Raw genomic sequence first — 21,933 nt, forward strand, 5'->3', positions numbered from 1 at the left:
GTCACAAGAAAGCGAGTTGAAGAAAGGAGCTCAGGGGCACTGTAATTCACAAACCTGCAGAGTTATAAATGACAGCTATCGTCCAAAAATAGACTGAAGTAAGGCTGCCAAGAGGACTTGAAAGCGGGGCAGAATTGCAGGAAACCGATTTCAGGAGGTAGACTGGAATTGCATTGAAGGCATAGGAAAAGAGGCAGAACGTCCACAATGATGCACTTGGCCAAAAAGGGCGTATGCGTTTTTTCCTGAATATATTCAGGAAAAAATGCATACGCCCTTTTTGGCCAACCAAGCAAACTTGCAAAGGAAATCTGCACTACAATGAAGTCTCACTTCTCTCCGGTCAAAAGGGTCATCTGAAAAAAGTGTAAACTCCAGAAAGGCAGGACAGGCCATGGAGAACTGGGAGCCTTGTTATGCTGATGGGCGGGATGTAAATTGCCAACAGACACTCAGGAGAAGTGTATGGTGTTTCCTGAAACATCTAAAAAACAAAGCATCAGAGCCTAGGGCACTTCCACTTATGGTCCTATAGCTTAGGGAAATTAAAATCAAAAAGACACAGCCACCCCAAAGCTTGGGACACCTCCGTTTACAAGAACCTCGTTTACCGTACAAGTTCAATATCACAGAAAGTGAAAAATGGATAAAGTACTTGTGGTACTTACGTACAATGCAGTATCACTCAGCAATGAAATCTATGTCATCAGGCCCGTAGCAGCATAATGAGTGGATTCAGGTATGATGATTCTAACTGAAATAAGTCACACAGAAAAAGAAACATCATAAGATATCACTAATACACGGAATGTAAACTTGGCTACACAGGAACTGCATTCCAAAACAGAACAGGGTCTCAAATTTAGAAAACCAACTTATGCTTGCTTAAGGGGAAAGGTGAGTTGGGGTGCTGCATAAAACCAGAGATTGAAATGAGCACAGATAAAGTTCCTTAAGCCAAATATGGAATAGACAAGAGCTACTCCTTGCTCAACGAAATGATCTCAAAACCCCATATTAAACGCCTAAGAATGTACCTGACTAGTAAGTATCTTAAAACCTATGGATTGCTATGTCTCCGAAAGAGAATCAAGCATGTGTACAGGGGCATAAACGCAGCAGTGATAGGATTGGGGAGGTTCGGTGAGCAAATGAAGACCCTTTTAAGTCATATTGCATGGTACCCATTACACGGGTCTTAACTCTCCAGGTTTAAGGTATTCTTCCTTCAGCTAAAACATGCATGTGGAACCCAGAGTATGATCAACCATGTGAACGGGAGACGTGTTCAAATATGTCTCAGTTTTCCTCCCCTGGTACTCGGGTGCAACATTCCAGACGCTTTACTAACACTCTCCCCACTTGGAGAGTCAGTCCCTTTAACCTCCTGTTTGGCCCAGTTTGCAATTTCTGCGGAAGATGAACAGGAATAGCGAGAACCAATGAGAGACTACCTGGAGGTGTCTGGACGGGCAAATTTAACTCTCATTTCCCACCAGGAAGAGGAATTAACCAAAGGCTCAGCGTGCCGTGCCGGAACAAGATTAGGGCCTGAAGCCATCCTGCGGTGTTGCAGCCAGGTCACAAGAAAGCGAGTTGAAGAAAGGAGCTCAGGGGCACTGTAATTCACAAACCTGCAGAGTTATAAATGACAGCTATCGTCCAAAAATAGACTGAAGTAAGGCTGCCAAGAGGACTTGAAAGCGGGGCAGAATTGCAGGAAACCGATTTCAGGAGGTAGACTGGAATTGCATTGAAAGCATAGGAAAAGAGGCAGAACGTCCACAATGATGCACTTGGCCAAAAAGGGCGTATGCGTTTTTTCCTGAATATATTCAGGAAAAAACGCATACGCCCTTTTTGGCCAACCAAGCAAGCTTGCAAAGGAAATCTGCACTACAATGAAGTCTCACTTCCCCCCGGTCAAAAGGGCCATCTGAAAAAAGTGTAAAATCCAGAAAGGCAGGACAGGCCATGGAGAACTGGGAGCCTTGTTATGCTGATGGGCGGGATGTAATTTGCCAACAACCACTCGGGAGAAGTGTATGGTGTTTCCTGAAACATCTAAAAAACAAAGCAACAGAACCTAGGGCACTTCCACTTATGGTCCTATAGCTTAGGGAAATTAAAATGAAAAAGACACAGCCACCCCAAAGTGTGGAACGGCTCTGTTTACAAGAACCTCGTTTACAGTACAAGTTCAACATCGCAGAAAGTGAAAAATGGATAAAGAAGTTGTGGTATTTACTTACAAAGCAATATCACTCAGCAATGAAATCTGTGTCATCAGGCCCTTAGCAGCACAATGAGTGGATTCAGGTATGATGATTCTAACTGAAATAAGTCACACAGAAAAAGAAACATCATAAGATATCACTAATACACGGAATGTAAACTTGGCTACACAGGAACTGCATTCCAAAACAGAACAGGGTCTCAAATTTAGAAAACCAACTTATGCTTGCTTAAGGGGAAAGGTGAGTTGGGGTGCTGCATAAAACCAGAGATTGAAATGAGCACAGATAAAGTTCCTTAAGCCAAATATGGAATAGACAAGAGCTACTCCTTGCTCAACGAAATGGACTCAAAACCCCATATTAAACGCCTAAGAATGTACCTGACTAGTAAGTATCTTAAAACCTATGGATTGCTATGTCTCCAAAAGAGAATCAAGCGTGTGTACAGGGGCATAAACGCAGCAGTGATAGGATTGGGGAGGTTCGGTGAGCAAATGAAGACCCTTTGAAGTCATATTGCATGGTACCCATTACACGGGTCTCAACTCTCCAGGTTTAAGGTATTCTTCATTCAGCTAAAACATGCATGTGGAACCCAAGTATGATCAACCATGTGAACGGGAGACGTGTTCAAATATGTCTCAGTTTTCCTCCCCTGGTACTCGGGTGCAACATTCCAGACGCTTTACTAACACTCTCCCGACTTGGAGAGTCAGTCCCTTTAACCTCCTGTTTGGCCCAGTTTGCAATTTCTGCGGAAGATGAACAGGAATAGCGAAAACCAATGAGAGGCTAGCTGGAGGTGTCTGGACGGGCAAATTTAACTCTCATTTCCCACCAGGAAGAGGAATTAACCAAAGGCTCAGCGTGCCGTGCCAGAACCAGATTAGGGCCTGAAGACATCCTGCGGTGTTGCGGCCAGGCCACAAGAAAGCGAGTTGAAGAAAGGAGCTCAGGGGCACTGTAATTCACAAACCTGCAGAGTTATAAATGACAGCTATCGTCCAAAAATAGACTGAAGTAAGGCTGCCAAGAGGACTTGAAAGCGGGGCAGAATTGCAGGAAACCGATTTCAGGAGGTAGACTGGAATTGCATTGAAAGCATAGGAAAAGAGGCAGAACGTCCACAATGATGCACTTGGCCAAAAAGGGCGTATGCGTTTTTTCCTGAATATATTCAGGAAAAAACGCATACGCCCTTTTCCGCCAACCAAGCAAACTTGCAAAGGAAATCTGCACTACAATGAAGTCTCACTTCCCCCCGGTCAAAAGGGCCATCTGAAAAAAGTGTAAAATCCAGAAAGGCAGGACAGGCCATGGAGAACTGGGAGCCTTGTTATGCTGATGGGCGGGATGTAAATTGCCAACAGACACTCAGGAGAAGTGTATGGTGTTTCCTGAAACATCTAAAAAACAAAGCAACAGAGCCGAGGGCACTTGCGCTTATGGTCCTATAGCTTAGGGAAATTAAAATCAAAAAGACACAGCCACCCCAAGGTTTGGGACGCCTCCGTTTACAAGAACCTCGTTTACCGTACAAGTTCAATATCACAGAAAGTGAAAAATGGATAAAGTACTTGTGGTACTTACGTACAATGCAGTATCATTCAGCAATGAAATCTATGTCATCAGGCCCGTAGCAGCATAATGAGTGGATTCAGGTACGATGATTCTAACTGAAATAAGTCACACAGAAAAAGAAACATCATAAGATATCACTAATACACGGAATGTAAACTTGGCTACACATGAACTGCATTCCAAAACAGAACAGGGTCTCAAATTTAGAAAACCAACTTATGCTTGCTTAAGGTGAAAGGTGAGTTGGGGTGCTGCATAAAACCAGAGATTAAATGAGCACAGATAAAGTTCCTTAAGCCAAATATGGAATACACAAGAGCTACTCCTTGCTCAACGAAATGGACACAAAACCCCATATTAAACGCCTAAGTATGCACCTGACTAGTAAGTATCTTAAAACCTATGGATTACTATGTCTCCAAAAGAGAATCAAGCATGTGTACAGGGGCATAAACGCAGCAGTGATAGGATTGGAGAGGTTCGTGAGCAAATGAAGACCCTTTGAAGTCATATTGCATGGTACCCATTCCACGGGTTTCAACTAACCAGGTTTAAGGTATTCTTCCTTCATCTAAAACATGCATGTGGAACCTAGAGTATGATCAACCATGTGATCAGGAGACGTGTTCAAATATGTCTCAGTTTTCGTACCCTGGTACTCGGGTGCAACATTCCAGACGCTTTACTAACACTCTCCCGACTTGGAGAGTCAGTCCCTTTAACTTCCTGTTTAGCCCAGTTTGCAATTTCTGTGGAAGATGAACAGGAATAGCGAGAACCAATGAAAGACTAGCTGGAGGTGTCTGGATGGGCAAATATAACTCTCATTTCCCACCAGGAAGAGGAATTAACCAAAGGCTCAGCGTGCCATGCCAGAACCAGATTAGGGCCTGAAGACATCCTGCGGTGTTGCGGCCAGGTCACAAGAAAGCGAGTTGAAGAAAGGAGCTCAGGGGCACTGTAATTCACAAACCTGCAGAGTTATAAATGACAGCTATCGTCCAAAAATAGACTGAAGTAAGGCTGCCAAGAGGACTTGAAAGCGGGGCAGAATTGCAGGAAACCGATTTCAGGAGGTAGACTGGAATTGCATTGAAAGCATAGGAAAAGAGGCAGAACGTCCACAATGATGCACTTGGCCAAAAAGGGCGTATGCGTTTTTTCCTGAATATATTCAGGAAAAAACGCATACGCACTTTTTGGCCAACCAAGCAAACTTGCAAAGGAAATCTGCACTACAATGAAGTCTCACTTCCCCCCGGTCAAAAGGGCCATCTGAAAAAAGTGTAAAATCCAGAAAGGCAGGACAGGCCATGGAGAACTGGGAGCCTTGTTATGCTGATGGGCGGGATGTAATTTGCCAACAACCACTCGGGAGAAGTGTATGGTGTTTCCTGAAACATCTAAAAAACAAAGCAACAGAACCTAGGGCACTTCCACTTATGGTCCTATAGCTTAGGGAAATTAAAATGAAAAAGACACAGCCACCCCAAAGTTTGGAACGGCTCTGTTTACAAGAACCTCGTTTACAGTACAAGTTCAACATCGCAGAAAGTGAAAAATGGATAAAGAAGTTGTGGTATTTACTTACAAAGCAATATCACTCAGCAATGAAATCTGTGTCATCAGGCCCTTAGCAGCACAATGAGTGGATTCAGGTATGATGATTCTAACTGAAATAAGTCACACAGAAAAAGAAACATCATAAGATATCACTAATACACGGAATGTAAACTTGGCTACACAGGAACTGCATTCCAAAACAGAACAGGGTCTCAAATTTAGAAAACCAACTTATGCTTGCTTAAGGGGAATGGTGAGTTGGGGTGCTGCATAAAACCAGAGACTGAAATGAGCACAGATAAAGTTCCTTAAGCCAAATATGGAATAGACAAGAGCTACTCCTTGCTCAACGAAATGGACTCAAAACCCCATATTAAACGCCTAAGAATGTACCTGACTAGTAAGTGTCTTAAAACCTATGGATTGCTATGTCTCCAAAAGAGAATGAAGCGTGTGCACAGGGGCATAAACGCAGCAGTGATAGGATTGGGGAGGTTCGGTGAGCAAATGAAGACCCTTTTAAGTCATATTGCATGGTACCCATTACACGGGTCTCAACTCTCCAGGTTTAAGGTATTCTTCCTTCAGCTAAAACATGAATGTGGAACCCAGAGTATGATCAACCATGTGAACGGGAGACGTGTTCAAATATGTCTCAGTTTTCCTCCCCTGGTACTCGGGTGCAACATTCCAGACGCTTTACTAACACTCTCCCGACTTGGAGAGTCAGTCCCTTTAACCTCCTGTTTGGCCCAGTTTGCAATTTCTGCGGAAGATGAACAGGAATAGCGAGAACCAATGAGAGGCTAGCTGGAGGTGTCTGGACGGGCAAATTCAACTCTCATTTCCCACCAGGAAGAGGAATTAACCAAAGGCTCAGCATGCCGGGCCGAAACCAGATTAGGGCCTGAAACCATCCTGCGGTGTTGCGGCCAGGTCACAAAAAAGCGAGTTGAAGAAAGGAACTCAGGGGCACTGTAATTCACAAACCTGCAGAGTTATAAATGACAGCTATCGTCCAAAAATAGACTGAAGTAAGGCTGCCAAGAGGACTTGAAAGCGGGGCAGAATTGCAGGAAAACGATTTCAGGAGGTAGACTGGAATTGCATTGAAAGCATAGGAAAAGAGGCAGAACGTCCACAATGATGCACTTGGCCAAAAAGGGCGTATGCGTTTTTTCCTGAATATATTCAGGAAAAAACGCATACGCCCTTTTTGGCCAACCAAGCAAGCTTGCAAAGGAAAACTGCACTACAATGAAGTCTCACTTCCCCCCGGTCAAAAGGGCCATCTGAAAAAAGTGTAAAATCCAGAAAGGCAGGACAGGCCATGGAGAACTGGGAGCCTTGTTATGCTGATGGGCGGGATGTAAATTGCCAAGAACCACTTGGGAGAAGTGTATGGTGTTTCCTGAAACAACTGAAAAACAAAGCAACAGAACCTAGGGCACTTCCACTTATGGTCCTATAGCTTAGGGAAATTAAAATGAAAAAGACACAGCCACCCCAAAGTTTGGAATGGCTCTGTTTACAAGAACCTCATTTACAGTACAAGTTCAACATCGCAGAAAGTGAAAAATGGATAAAGAAGTTGTGGTATTTACTTACAAAGCAATATCACTCAGCAATGAAATCTGTGTCATCAGGCCCTTAGCAGCACAATGAGTGGATTCAGGTATGATGATTCTAACTGAAATAAGTCACACAGAAAAAGAAACATCATAAGATATCACTAATACACGGAATGTAAACTTGGCTACACAGGAACTGCATTCCAAAACAGAACAGGGTCTCAAATTTAGAAAACCAACTTATGCTTGCTTAAGGGGAAAGGTGAGTTGGGATGCTGCATAAAACCAGAGATTGAAATGAGCACAGATAAAGTTCCTTAAGCCAAATATGGAATAGACAAGAGCTACTCCTTGCTCAACGAAATGGACTCAAAACCCCATATTAAACGCCTAAGAATGTACCTGACTAGTAAGTATCTTAAAACCTATGGATTGCTATGTCTCCAAAAGAGAATCAAGCGTGTGTACAGGGGCATAAACGCAGCAGTGATAGGATTGGAGAGGTTCGGTGAGCAAATGAAGACCCTTTGAAGTCATATTGCATGGTACCCATTACACGGGTCTCAACTCTCCAGGTTTAAGGTATTCTTCCTTCAGCTAAAACATGCATGTGGAACCCAGAGTATGATCAACCATGTGAACGGGAGACGTGTTCAACTATGTCTCAGTTTTCCTCCCCTGGTACTCGGGTGCAACATTCCAGACGCTTTACTAACACTCTCCCGACTTGGAGAGTCAGTCCCTTTAACCTCCTGTTTGGCCCAGTTTGCAATTTCTGTGGAAGATGAACAGGAATAGCGAGAACCAATGAAAGAATAGCTGGAGGTGTCTGGACGGGCAAATTTAACTCTCATTTCCCACCAGGAAGAGGAAATAACCAAAGGCTCAGCGTGCCGTGCCAGAACCAGATTAGGGCCTGAAGACATCCTGCGGTGTTGCGGCCAGGCCACAAGAAAGCGAGTTGAAGAAAGGAGCTCAGGGGCACTGTAATTCACAAACCTGCAGAGTTATAAATGAGAGCTATCGTCCAAAAATAGACTGAAGTAAGGCTGCCAAGAGGACTTGAAAGCGGGGCAGAATTGCAGGAAACCGATTTCAGGAGGTAGACTGGAATTGCATTGAAAGCATAGGAAAAGAGGCAGAACGTCCACAATGATGCACTTGGCCAAAAAGGGCGTATGCGTTTTTTCCTGAATATATTCAGGAAAAAACGCATACGCCCTTTTCGGCCAACCAAGCAAACTTGCAAAGGAAATCTGCACTACAATGAAGTCTCACTTCCCCCCGGTCAAAAGGGCCATCTGAAAAAAGTGTAAAATCCAGAAAGGCAGGACAGGCCATGGAGAACTGGGAGCCTTGTTATGCTGATGGGCGGGATGTAAATTGCCAACAGACACTCAGGAGAAGTGTATGGTGTTTCCTGAAACATCTAAAAAACAAAGCAACAGAACCTAGGGCACTTCCACTTATGGTCCTATAGCTTAGGGAAATTAAAATCAAAAAGACACAGCCACCCCAAAGTTTGGAACGGCTCTGTTTACAAGAACCTCGTTTACAGTACAAGTTCAACATCGCAGAAAGTGAAAAATGGATAAAGAAGTTGTGGTATTTACTTACAAAGCAATATCACTCAGCAATGAAATCTGTGTCATCAGGCCCTTAGCAGCACAATGAGTGGATTCAGGTATGATGATTCTAACTGAAATAAGTCACACAGAAAAAGAAACATCATAAGATATCAGTAATACACGGAATGTAAACTTGGCTACACAGGAACTGAATTACAGAACAGAACAGGGTCTCAAATTTAGAAAACCAACTTATGCTTGCTTAAGGGGAAAGGTGAGTTGGGGTGCTGCATAAAACCAGAGATTGAAATGAGCACAGATAAAGTTCCTTAAGCCAAATATGGAATAGACAAGAGCTACTCCTTGCTCAACGAAATGGACTCAAAACCCCATATTAAACGCCTAAGAATGTACCTGACAAGTAAGTATCTTAAAACCTATGGATTGCTATGTCTCCAAAAGAGAATCAAGCGTGTGTACAGGGGCATAAACGCAGCAGTGATAGGATTGGAGAGGTTCGGTGAGCAAATGAAGACCCTTTGAAGTCATATTGCATGGTACCCATTACACGGGTCTCAACTCTCCAGGTTTAAGGTATTCTTCCTTCAGCTAAAACATGCATGTGGAACCCAGAGTATGATCAACCATGTGAACGGGAGACGTGTTCAACTATGTCTCAGTTTTCCTCCCCTGGTACTCGGGTGCAACATTCCAGACGCTTTACTAACACTCTCCCGACTTGGAGAGTCAGTCCCTTTAACCTCCTGTTTGGCCCAGTTTGCAATTTCTGTGGAAGATGAACAGGAATAGCGAGAACCAATGAGAGACTAGCTGGAGGTGTCTGGATGGGCAAATTTAACTCTCATTTCCCACCAGGAAGAGGAATTAACCAAAGGCTCAGCGTGCCGTGCCGGAACCAGATTAGGGCCTGTAGACATCCTGCGGTGTTGCGGCCAGGTCACAAGAAAGCGAGTTGAAGAAAGGAGCTCAGGGGCACTGTAATTCACAAACCTGCAGAGTTATAAATGACAGCTATCGTCCAAAAATAGACTGAAGTAAGGCTGCCAAGAGGACTTGAAAGCGGAGCAGAATTGCAGGAAACCGATTTCAGGATGTAGACTGGAATTGCATTGAAGGCATAGGAAAAGAGGCAGAACGTCCACAATGATGCACTTGGCCAAAAAGGGCGTATGCGTTTTTTCCTGAATATATTCAGGAAAAAACGCATACGCACTTTTTGGACAACCAAGCAAACTTGCAAAGGAAATCTGCACTACAATGAAGTCTCACTTCTCCCCGGTCAAAAGGGCCATCTGAAAAAACTGTAAAATCCAGAAAGGCAGGACAGGCCATGGAGAACTGGGAGCCTTGTTATGCTGATGGGCGGGATGTAAATTGCCAACAGACACTCAGGAGAAGTGTATGGTGTTTCCTGAAACATCTAAAAAACCAAGCAACAGAGCCGAGGGCACTTGCGCTTATGGTCCTATAGCTTAGGGAAATTAAAATCAAAAAGACACAGCCACCCCAAAGTTTGGGACGCCTCTATTTACAAGAACCTCGTTTACCGTACAAGTTCAATATCACAGAAAGTGAAAAATGGATAAAGAACTTGTGGTACTTACGTACAATGCAGTATCACTCAGCAATGAAATCTATGTCATCAGGCCCGTAGCAGCATAATGAGTGGATTCAGGTACGATGATTCTAACTGAAATAAGTCACACAGAAAAAGAAACATCATAAGATATCACTAATACACGGAATGTAAACTTGGCTACACATGAACTGCATTCCAAAACAGAACAGGGTCTCAAATTTAGAAAACCAACTTATGCTTGCTTAAGGTGAAAGGTGAGTTGTGGTGCAGCATAAAACCAGAGATTGAAATGAGCACAGATAAAGTTCCTTAAGCCAAATATGGAATACACAAGAGCTATTCCTTGCTCAACGAAATGGACACAAAACCCCATATTAAACGCCTAAGAATGTACCTGACTCGTAAGTATCTTAAAACCTATGGATTGCTATGTCCCCGAAAGAGAATCAAGCATGTGTACAGGGGCATAAACGCAGCAGTGATAGGATTGGAGAGGTTCGTGAGCAAATGAAGACCCTTTGAAGTCATATTGCATGGTACCCATTCCACGGGTTTCAACTACCCAAGTTTAAGGTATTCTTCCTTCATCTAAAACATGCATGTGGAACCTAGAGTATGATCAACCATGTGATCGGGAGACGTGTTCAAATATGTCTCAGTTTTCGTACCCTGGTACTCGGGTGCAACATTCCAGACGCTTTACTAACACTCTCCCCACTTGGAGAGTCAGTCCCTTTAACTTCCTGTTTGGCCCAGTTTGCAATTTCTGTGGAAGATGAACAGGAATAGCGAGAACCAATGAAAGACTAGCTGGAGGTGTCTGGATGGGCAAATATAACTCTCATTTCCCACCAGGAAGAGGAATTAACCAAAGGCTCAGCGTGCCATGCCAGAACCAGATTAGGGCCTGAAGACATCCTGCGGTGTTGCGGCCAGGTCACAAGAAAGCGAGTTGAAGAAAGGAGCTCAGGGGCACTGTAATTCACAAACCTGCAGAGTTATAAATGACAGCTATCGTCCAAAAATAGACTGAAGTAAGGCTGCCAAGAGGACTTGAAAGCGGGGCAGAATTGCAGGAAACCGATTTCAGGAGGTAGACTGGAATTGCATTGAAAGCATAGGAAAAGAGGCAGAACGTCCACAATGATGCACTTGGCCAAAAAGGGCGTATGCGTTTTTTCCTGAATATATTCAGGAAAAAACGCATACGCCCTTTTTGGCCAACCAAGCAAGCTTGCAAAGGAAATCTGCACTACAATGAAGTCTCACTTCCCCCCGGTCAAAAGGGCCATCTGAAAAAAGTGTAAAATCCAGAAAGGCAGGACAGGCCATGGAGAACTGGGAACCTTGTTATGCTGATGGGCGGGATGTAAATTGCCAACAACCACTCTGGAGAAGTGTATGGTGTTTCCTGAAACATCTAAAAAACAAAGCAACAGAACCTAGGGCACTTCCACTTATGGTCCTATAGCTTAGGGAAATTAAAATCAAAAAGACACAGCCACCCCAAAGTTTGGAACGGCTCTGTTTACAAGAACCTCATTTACAGTACAAGTTCAACATCGCAGAAAGTGAAAAATGGATAAAGAAGTTGTGGTATTTACTTACAAAGCAATATCACTCAGCAATGAAATCTGTGTCATCAGGCCCTTAGCAGCACAATGAGTGGATTCAGGTATGATGATTCTAACTGAAATAAGTCACACAGAAAAAGAAACATCATAAGATATCACTAATACACGGAATGTAAACTTGGCTACACAGGAACTGAATTACAGAACAGAACAGGGTCTCAAATTTAGAAAACCAACTTATGCTTGCTTAAGGGGAAAGGTGAGTTCGGGTGCTGCATAAAACTAGAGATTGAAATGAGCACAGATAAAGTTCCTTAAGCCAAATATGGAATAGACAAGAGCTACTCCTTGCTCAACGAAATGGACTCAACACCGCATATTAAACGCCTAAGAATGTACCTGACTAGTAAGTATCTTAAAACCTATGGATTGCTATGTCTCCGAAAGAGAATCAAGCATGTGTACAGGGGCATAAACGCAGCAGTGATAGGATTGGAGAGGTTCGGTGAGCAAATGAAGACCCTTTTAAGTCATATTGCATGGTACCCATTCCACGGGTTTCAACTACCCAGGTTTTAGGTATTCTTCCTTCAGCTAAAACATGCATGTGGAACCCAGAGTATGATCATCCGTGTGAACGGGAGACGTGTTCAAATATGTCTCAGTTTTCCTCCCCTGGTACTCGGGTGCAACATTCCAGACGCTTTACTAACACTCTCCCGACTTGGAGAGTCATCGCCTTTAACCTCCTGTTTGGCCCAGTTTGCAATTTCTGTGGAAGATGAACAGGAATAGCGAGAACCAATGAGAGATTAGCTGGAGGTGTCTGGACGGGCAAATTTAACTCTCATTTCCCACCAGGAAGAGGAAATAACCAAAGGCTCAGCGTGCCGTGCCGGAACCAGATTAGGGCCTGAAGCCATCCTGCGGTGTTGCGGCCAGCTCACAAGAAAGCGAGTTGAAGAAAGAGCTCAGGGGCACTGTAATTCACAAACCTGCAGAGTTATAAATGACAGCTATCGTCCAAAAATAGACTGAAGTAAGGCTGCCAAGAGGACTTGAAAGCGGGGCAGAATTGCAGGAAACCGATTTCAGGAGGTAGACTGGAATTGCATTGAAGGCATAGGAAAAGAGGCAGAACGTCCACAATGATGCACTTGGTCAAAAAGGGCGTATGCGTTTTTTCCTGAATATATTCAGGAAAAAACGCATACGCACTTTTTGGCCAACCAAGCAAGCTTGCAAAGGAAATCTGCACTACAATGAAGTCTCACTTCCCCCCGGTCAAAAGGGCCATCTGAAAAAAGTGTAAAATCCAGAAAGGCAGGACAGGCCATGGAGAACTGGGAGCCTTGTTATGCTGATGGGCGGGATGTAAATTACCATCAGACACTCAGGAGAAGTGTATGGTGTTTCCTGAAACATCTAAAAAACAAAGCAACAGAGCCTAGGGCACTGCCACTTATGGTCTTATAGCTTAGGGAAATTAAAATCAAAAAGACACAGCCACCCCAATGTTTGGGACGCCTCTGTTTACAAGAACCTCGTTTACAGTACAAGTTCAACATCGCAGAAAGTGAAAAATGGATAAAGAAGTTGTGGTATTTACTTAAAAAGCAATATCACTCAGCAATGAAATCTGTGTCATCAGGCCCTTAGCAGCACAATGAGTGGATTCAGGTATGATGATTCTAACTGAAATAAGTCACACAGAAACAGAAACATCATAAGATATCAGTAATACACGGAATGTAAACTTGGCTACACAGGAACTGAATTACAGAACAGAACAGGGTCTCAAATTTAGAAAACCAATTTATGCTTGCTTAAGGGGAAAGGTGAGTTGGGGTGCTGCATAAAGCCAGAGATTGAAATGAGCACAGATAAAGTTCCTTAAGCCAAATATGGAATAGACAAGAGCTACTCCTTGCTCAACGAAATGGACTCAACACTCCATATTAAACGCCTAGGAATGTACCTGACTAGTAAGTATCTTAAAACCTATGGATTGCTATGTCTCCGAAAGAGAATCAAGCATGTGTACAGGGGCATAAACGCAGCAGTGATAGGATTGGAGAGGTGCGGTGAGCAAATGAAGACCCTTTGAAGTCATATTGCATGGTACCCATTCCACGGGTTTCAACTACCCAGGTTTTAGGTATTCTTCCTTCAGCTAAAACATGCATGTGGAACCCAAGTATGATCAACCATGTCAATGGGAGACGTGTTCAAATATGTCTCAGTTTTCCTCCCCTGGAACTCGGGTGCAACATTCCAGACGCTTTACTAACACTCTCCCCACTTGGAGAGTCAGCGCCTTTAACCTCCTGTTTGGCCCAGTTTGCAATTTCTGCGGAAGATGAACAGGAAGAGCGAGAACCAATGAGAGGCTAGCTGGAGGTGTCTGGACGGGCAAATTTAACTCTCATTTCCCACCAGGAAGAGGAAATAACCAAAGGCTCAGTGTGCCGTGCCGGAACCAGATTAGGGCCTGAAGCCATCCTGCGGTGTTGCGGCCAGGTCACAAGAAAGCGAGTTGAAGAAAGGAGCTCAGGGGCACTGTAATTCACAAACCTGCAGACTTATAAATGACAGCTATCGTCCAAAAATATACTGAAGTAAGGCTGCCAAGAGGACTTGAAAGCGGGGCAGAATTGCAGGAAACCGATTTCAGGAGGTAGACTGGAATTGCATTGAAAGCATAGGAAAAGAGGCAGAACGTCCACAATGATGCACTTGGCCAAAAAGGGCGTATGCGTTTTTTCCTGAATATATTCAGGAAAAAACGCATACGCCCTTTTTGGCCAACCAAGCAAGCTTGCAAAGGAAATCTGCACTACAATGAAGTCTCACTTCCACCCGGTCAAAAGGGCCATCTGAAAAAAGTCTAAAATCCAGAAAGGCAGGACAGGCCATGGAGAACTGGGAGCCTTGTTATGCTGATGGGCGGGATGTAAATTGCCAACAACCACTCGGGAGAAGTGTATGGTGTTTCCTGAAACATCTAAAAAACAAAGCAACAGAACCTAGTGCACTTCCACTTATGGTCCTATAGCTTAGGGAAATTAAAATCAAAAAGACACAGCCACCTCAAAGTTCGGAACGGCTCTGTTTACAAGAACCTCGTTTACAGCACAAGTTCAACATCGCAGAAAGTGAAAAATGGATAAAGAAGTTGTGGTATTTACTTACAAAGCAATATCACTCAGCAATGAAATCTGTGTCATCAGGACCTTAGCAGCACAATGAGTGGATTCAGGTATGATGATTCTAACTGAAATAAGTCACACAGAAAAAGAAACATCATAAGATATCAGTAAGACACGGAATGTAAACTTGGCTACACAGGAACTGAATTACAGAACAGAACAGGGTCTCAAATTTAGAAAACCAACTTATGCTTGCTTAAGGGTAAAGGTGAGTTCGGGTGCTGCATAAAACCAGAGATTGAAATGAGCACAGATAAAGTTCCTTAAGCCAAATATGGAATAGACAAGAGCTACTCCTTGCTCAACGAAATGGACTCAAAACCCCATATTAAACGCCTAAGAATGTACCTGACTAGTAAGTATCTTAAAACCTATAGATTGCTATGTCTCCAAAAGAGAATCAAGCGTGTGTACAGGGGCATAAACGCAGCAGTGATAGGATTGGAGAGGTTCGGTGAGCAAATGAAGACCCTTTGAAGTCATATTGCATGGTACCCATTACACGGGTCTCAACTCTCCAGGTTTAAGGTATTCTTCCTTCAGCTAAAACATGCATGTGGAACCCAGAGTATGATCAACCATGTGAACGGGAGACGTGTTCAAATATGTCTCAGTTTTCCTCCCCTGGTACTCGGGTGCAACATTCCAGACGCTTTACTAACACTCTCCCGACTTGGAGAGTCAGTCCCTTTAACCTCCTGTTTGGCCCAGTTTCCAATTTCTGCGGAAGATGAACAGGAATAGCGAGAACCAATGAGAGACTAGCTGGAGGTGTCTGAACGGGCAAATTTAACTCTCATTTCCCACCAGGAAGAGGAATTAACCAAAGGCTCAGCGTGCCGTGCCAGAACCAGATTAGGGCCTGAAGACATCCTGCGGTGTTGCGGCCAGGTCACAAGAAAGCGAGTTGAAGAAAGGAGCTCAGGGGCACTGTAATTCACAAACCTGCAGAGTTATAAATGACAGCTATCGTCCAAAAATAGACTGAAGTAAGGCTGCCAAGAGGACTTGAAAGCGGGGCAGAATTGCAGGAAACCGATTTCAGGAGGTAGATTGGAATTGCATTGAAAGCATAGGAAAAGAGGCAGAACGTCCACAATGATGCACTTGACCAAAAAGGGCGTATGCGTTTTTTCCTGAATATATTCAGGAAAAAACGCATACGCACTTTTTGGCCAACCAAGCAAACTTGCAAAGGAAATCTGCACTACAATGAAGTCTCACTTCCCCCCGGTCAAAAGGGCCATCTGAAAAAAGTGTAAAATCCAGAAAGGCAGGACAGGCCATGGAGAACTGGGAGCCTTGTTATGCTGATGGGCGGGATGTAAATTGCCAACAGACACTCGGGAGAAGTGTATGGTGTTTCCTGAAACATCTAAAAAACAAAGCAACAGAACCTAGGGCACTTCCACTTATGGTCCTATAGCTTAGGGAAATTAAAATCAAAAAGACACAGCCACCCCAAAGTTTGGGACGCCTCTGTTTACAAGAACCTCGTTTACCGTACAAGTTCAATATCACAGAAAGTGAAAAATGGATAAAGAACTTGTGGTACTTACGTACAATGCAGTATCACTCAGCAATGAAACCTATGTCATCAGGCCCGTAGCAGCATAATGAGTGGATTCAGGTATGATGATTCTAACTGAAATAAGTCACACAGAAAAAGAAACATCATAAGATATCAGTAATACACGGAATGTAAAGTTGGCTACACAGGAACTGAATTACAGAACAGAACAGGGTCTCAAATTTAGAAAACCAACTTATGCTTGCTTAAGGGGAAAGGTGAGTTGGGGTGCTGCATAAAACCAGAGATTGAAATGAGCACAGATAAAGTTCCTTAAGCCAAATATGGAATAGACAAGAGCTACTCCTTGCTCAACGAAATGGACTCAACACCGCATATTAAACGCCTAAGAATGTACCTGACCAGTAAGTATCTTAAAACCTATAGATTGCTATGTCTCCGAAAGAGAATCAAGCATGTGTACAGGGGCATAAACGCAGCAGTGATAGGATTGGAGAGGTTCGGTGAGCAAATGAAGACCCTTTGAAGTCATATTGCATTGTACCCATTCCACGGGTTTCAACTACCCAGGTTTTAGGTATTCTTCCTTCAGCTAAAACATGCATGTGGAACCCAGAGTATGATCAACCATGTGATCGGGAGACGTGTTCAAATATGTCTCAGTTTTCGTCCCCTGGTACTCGGGTGCAACATTCCAGACGCTTTACTAACACTCTCCCCACCTGGAGAGTCCGCGCCTTTAACCTCCTTTTTGGCCCAGTTTGCAATTTCTGCGGAAGATGAACGGGAATAGCGAGAACCAATGAGAGGCTAGCTGCAGGTGTCTGGACGGGCAAATTTAACTCTCATTTCCCACCAGGAAGAGGAATTAACCAAAGGCTCAGCATGCCGGGCCGGAACCAGATTAGGGCCTGAAGCCATCCTGCGGTGTTGCGGCCAGGTCACAAGAAAGCGAGTTGAAGAAAGGAGCTCAGGGGCACTGTAATTCACAAACCTGCAGAGTTATAAATGACAGCTATCGTCCAAAAATAGACTGAAGTAAGGCTGCCAAGAGGACTTGAAAGCGGGGCAGAATTGCAGGAAACCGATTTCAGGAGGTAGACTGGAATTGCATTGAAAGCATAGGAAAAGAGGCAGAACGTCCACAATGATGCACTTGGCCAAAAAGGGCGTATGCGTTTTTTCCTGAATATATTCAGGAAAAAACGCATACGCCCTTTTTGGCCAACCAAGCAAGCTTGCAAAGGAAATCTGCACTACAATGAAGTCTCACTTCCCCCCGGTCAAAAGGGCCATCTGAAAAAAGTGTAAAATCCAGAAAGGCAGGACAGGCCATGGGGAACTGGCAGCCTTGTTATGCTGAAGGGCGGGATGTAAATTGCCAACAAACACTCGGGAGAAGTGTATGGTGTTTCCTGAAACATCTAAAAAACAAAGCAAGAGAGCCTAGGGCACTTCCACTTATGGTCCTATAGCTTAGGGAATTTAAAATCAAAAAGACACAGCCACCCCAAATTTTCGAACGGCTCTGTTTACAAGAACCTCGTTTACAGTACAAGTTCAACATCGCAGAAAGTGAAAAATGGATAAAGAAGTTGTGGTATTTACTTACAAAGCAATATCACTCAGCAATGAAATCTGTGTCATCAGGCCCTTAGCAGCACAATGAGTGGATTCAGGTATGATGATTCTAACTGAAATAAGTCACACAGAAAAAGAAACATCATAAGATATCAGTAATACACGGAATGTAAACTTGGCTACACAGGAACTGAATTACAGAACAGAACAGGGTCTCAAATTTAGAAAACCAACTTATGCTTGCTTAAGGGGAAAGGTGAGTTGGGGTGCTGCATAAAACCAGAGATTGAAATGAGCACAGATAAAGTTCCTTAAGCCAAATATGGAATAGACAAGAGCTACTCCTTGCTCAACGAAATGGACTCAACACCGCATATTAAACGCCAAAGAATGTACCTGACTAGTAAGTATCTTAAAACCTATGGATTGCTATGTCTCCGAAAGAGAATCAATCATGTGTACAGGGGCATAAACGCAGCTGTGATAGGATTGGAGAGGTTCGGTGAGCAAATGAAGACCCTTTGAAGTCATATTGCATGGTACCCATTCCACGGGTCTCAACTCTCCAGGTTTAAGGTATTCTTCCTTCAGCTAAAACATGCATGTGGAACCCAGAGTATGATCAACCATGTGATCGGGAGACGTGTTCAAATATGTCTCAGTTTTCCTACACTGGTACTCGGGTGCAACATTCCAGACGCTTTACTAACACTCTCCCGACTTGGAGAGTCAGTCCCTTTAACCTTCTGTTTGGCCCAGTTTGCAATTTCTGCGGAAGATGAACAGGAATAGCGAGAACCAATGAGAGACTAGCTGGAGGTGTCTGGACGGGCAAATTTAACTCTCATTTCCCACTAGGAAGAGGAATTAACCAAAGGCTCAGCGTGCCGTGCCGGAACCAGATTAGGGCCTGAAGACATCCTGCGGTGTTGCGGCCAGGTCACAAGAAAGCGAGTTGCAGAAAGGAGCTCAGGGGCACTGTAATTCACAAACCTGCAGAGTTATAAATGACAGCTATCGTCCAAAAATAGACTGAAGTAAGGCTGCCAAGAGGACTTGAAAGCGGGGCAGAATTGCAGGAAACCAATTTCAGGAGGTAGATTGGAATTGCATTGAAAGCATAGGAAAAGAGGCAGAACGTCCACAATGATGCACTTGGCCAAAAAGGGCGTATGCGTTTTTTCCTGAATATATTCAGGAAAAAACGCATACGCCCTTTTTGGCCAACCAAGCAAACTTGCAAAGGAAATCTGCACTACAATGAAGTCTCACTTCCCCCCGGTCAAAAGGGCCATCTGAAAAAAGTGTAAAATCCAGAAAGGCAGGACAGGCCATGGAGAACTGGGAGCCTTGTTATGCTGATGGGCGGGATGTAAATTGCCAACAGACACTCGGGAGAAGTGTATGGTGTTTCCTGAAACATCTAAAAAACAAAGCAACAGAGCCTAGGGCACTTCCACTTATGGTCCTATAGCTTAGGGAAATTAAAATCAAAAAGACACAGCCACCCCAAAGTTTGGGACGACTCTGTTTACAAGAACCTCGTTTACCGTACAAGTTCAATATCACAGAAAGTGAAAAATGGATAAAGAACTTGTGGTACTTACGTACAATGCAGTATCACTCAGCAATGAAACCTATGTCATCAGGCCCGTAGCAGCATAATGAGTGGATTCAGGTACGATGATTCTAACTGAAATAAGTCACACAGAAAAAGAAACATCATAAGATATCAGTAATACACGGAATGCAAACTTGGCTACACAGGAACTGAATTACAGAACAGAACAGGGTCTCAAATTTAGAAAACCAACTTATGCTTGCTTAAGGGGAAAGGTGAGTTCGGGTGCTGCATAAAACCAGAGATTGAAATGAGCACAGATAAAGTTCCTTAAGCCAAATATGGAATAGACAAGAGCTACTCCTTGCTCAACAAAATGGACTCAACACTGCATATTAAACGCCTAAGAATGTACCTGACTAGTAAGTATCTTAAAACCTATAGATTGCTATGTCTCCGAAAGAGAATCAAGCATGTGTACAGGGGCATAAACGCAGCAGTGATAGGATTGGAGAGGTTCGGTGAGCAAATGAAGACCCTTTGAAGTCATATTGCATGGTACCCATTCCACGGGTTTCAACTACCCAGGTTTTAGGTATTCTTCCTTCAGCTAAAACATGCATGTGGAACCCAGAGTATGATCAACCATGAGATCGGGAGACGTGTTCAAATATGTCTCAGTTTTCCTCCCCTGGTACTCGGGTGCAACATTCCAGACGCTTTACTAACACTCTCCCCACTTGGAGAGTCAGCGCCTTTAACCTCCTGTTTGGCCCAGTTTGCAATTTCTGCGGAAGATGAACAGGAATAGCGAGAACCAATGAGAGGCTAGCTGGAGGTGTCTGGACGGGCAAATTTAACTCTCATTTCCCACCAGGAAGAGGAAATAACCAGAGGCTCAGCGTGCCGTGCCGGAACCAGATTAGGGCCTGAAGCTATCCTGCGGTGTTGCGGCCAGCTCACAAGAAAGCGAGTTGAAGAAAGGAGCTCAGGGGCACTGTAATTCACAAACCTGCAGAGTTATAAATGACAGCTATCGTCCAAAAATAGACTGAAGTAAGGCTGCCAAGAGGACTTGAAAGCGGGGCAGAATTGCAGGAACCCGATTTCAGGAGGTAGACTGGAATTGCATTGAAAGCATAGGAAAAGAGGCAGAACGTCCACAATGATGCACTTGGCCAAAAAGGGCGTATGCGTTTTTTCCTGAATATATTTTTCCTGAATATATTCAGGAAAAAATGCATACGCCCTTTTTGGCCAACCAAGCAAGCTTGCAAAGGAAATCTGCACTACAATGAAGTCTCACTTCCCCCCGGTCAAAAGGGCCATCTGAAAAAAGTGTAAAATCCAGAAAGGCAGGACAGGCCATGGAGAACTGGGAGCCTTGTTATGCTGATGGGCGGGATGAAAATTGCCAAGAACCACTTGGGAGAAGTGTATGGTGTTTCCTGAAACAACTAAAAAACAAAGCAACAGAACCTAGGGCACTTCCACTTATGGTCCTATAGCTTAGGGAAATTAAAATGAAAAAGACACAGCCACCCCAAAGTTTGGAACGGCTCTGTTTACAAGAACCTCGTTTACAGTACAAGTTCAACATCGCAGAAAGTGAAAAATGGATAAAGAAGTTGTGGTATTTACTTACAAAGCAATATCACTCAGCAATGAAATCTGTGTCATCAGGCCCTTAGCAGCACAATGAGTGGATTCAGGTATGATGATTCTAACTGAAATAAGTCACACAGAAAAAGAAACATCATAAGATATCACTAATACACGGAATGTAAACTTGGCTACACAGGAACTGCATTCCAAAACAGAACAGGGTCTCAAATTTAGAAAACCAACTTATGCTTGCTTAAGGGGAAAGGTGAGTTGGGGTGCTGCATAAAACCAGAGATTGAAATGAGCACAGATAAAGTTCCTTAAGCCAAATATGGAATAGACAAGAGCTACTCCTTGCTCAACGAAATGGACTCAAAACCCCATATTAAACGCCTAAGAATGTACCTGACTAGTAAGTATCTTAAAACCTATGGATTGCTATGTCTCCAAAAGAGAATCAAGCGTGTGTACAGGGGCATAAACGCAGCAGTGATAGGATTGGAGAGGTTCGGTGAGCAAATGAAGACCCTTTGAAGTCATATTGCATGGTACCCATTACACGGGTCTCAACTCTCCAGGTTTAAGGTATTCTTCCTTCAGCTAAAACATGCATGTGGAACCCAGAGTATGATCAACCATGTGAACGGGAGACGTGTTCAAATATGTCTCAGTTTTCCTCCCCTGGTACTCGGGTGCAACATTCCAGACACTTTACTAACACTCTCCTGACTTGGAGAGTCAGTCCCTTTAAC

At 43.7% G+C, this 21,933-nt stretch overlaps 1 long non-coding RNA gene across 9 annotated transcripts in view; it reads right to left on the reverse strand.

Annotated features, from left to right (window-relative positions):
• The window catches only part of LOC307181412, a 505,184-nt gene that overhangs the window by 450,731 nt on the left and 32,520 nt on the right, over window positions 1-21,933 (reverse strand). For 8 of the 9 annotated variants that reach the window (XR_013826727.1, XR_013826728.1, XR_013826730.1 and 5 more), the window contains exons 2-3: window positions 13,304-13,385; window positions 3,828-3,909 (exon numbers count right to left, since the gene is read on the reverse strand). This is a non-coding gene — a long non-coding RNA (uncharacterized lncRNA). The remainder of the gene's footprint in view (window positions 1-3,827; window positions 3,910-13,303; window positions 13,386-21,933) is intronic. The other variant, XR_013826729.1, reaches the window with a different exon arrangement.

This window comes from Stenella coeruleoalba (genome assembly GCF_951394435.1).
Source record: "Stenella coeruleoalba genome assembly, contig: scaffold_195, whole genome shotgun sequence".
NCBI classification, from domain to species: domain Eukaryota; kingdom Metazoa; phylum Chordata; class Mammalia; order Artiodactyla; family Delphinidae; genus Stenella; species Stenella coeruleoalba.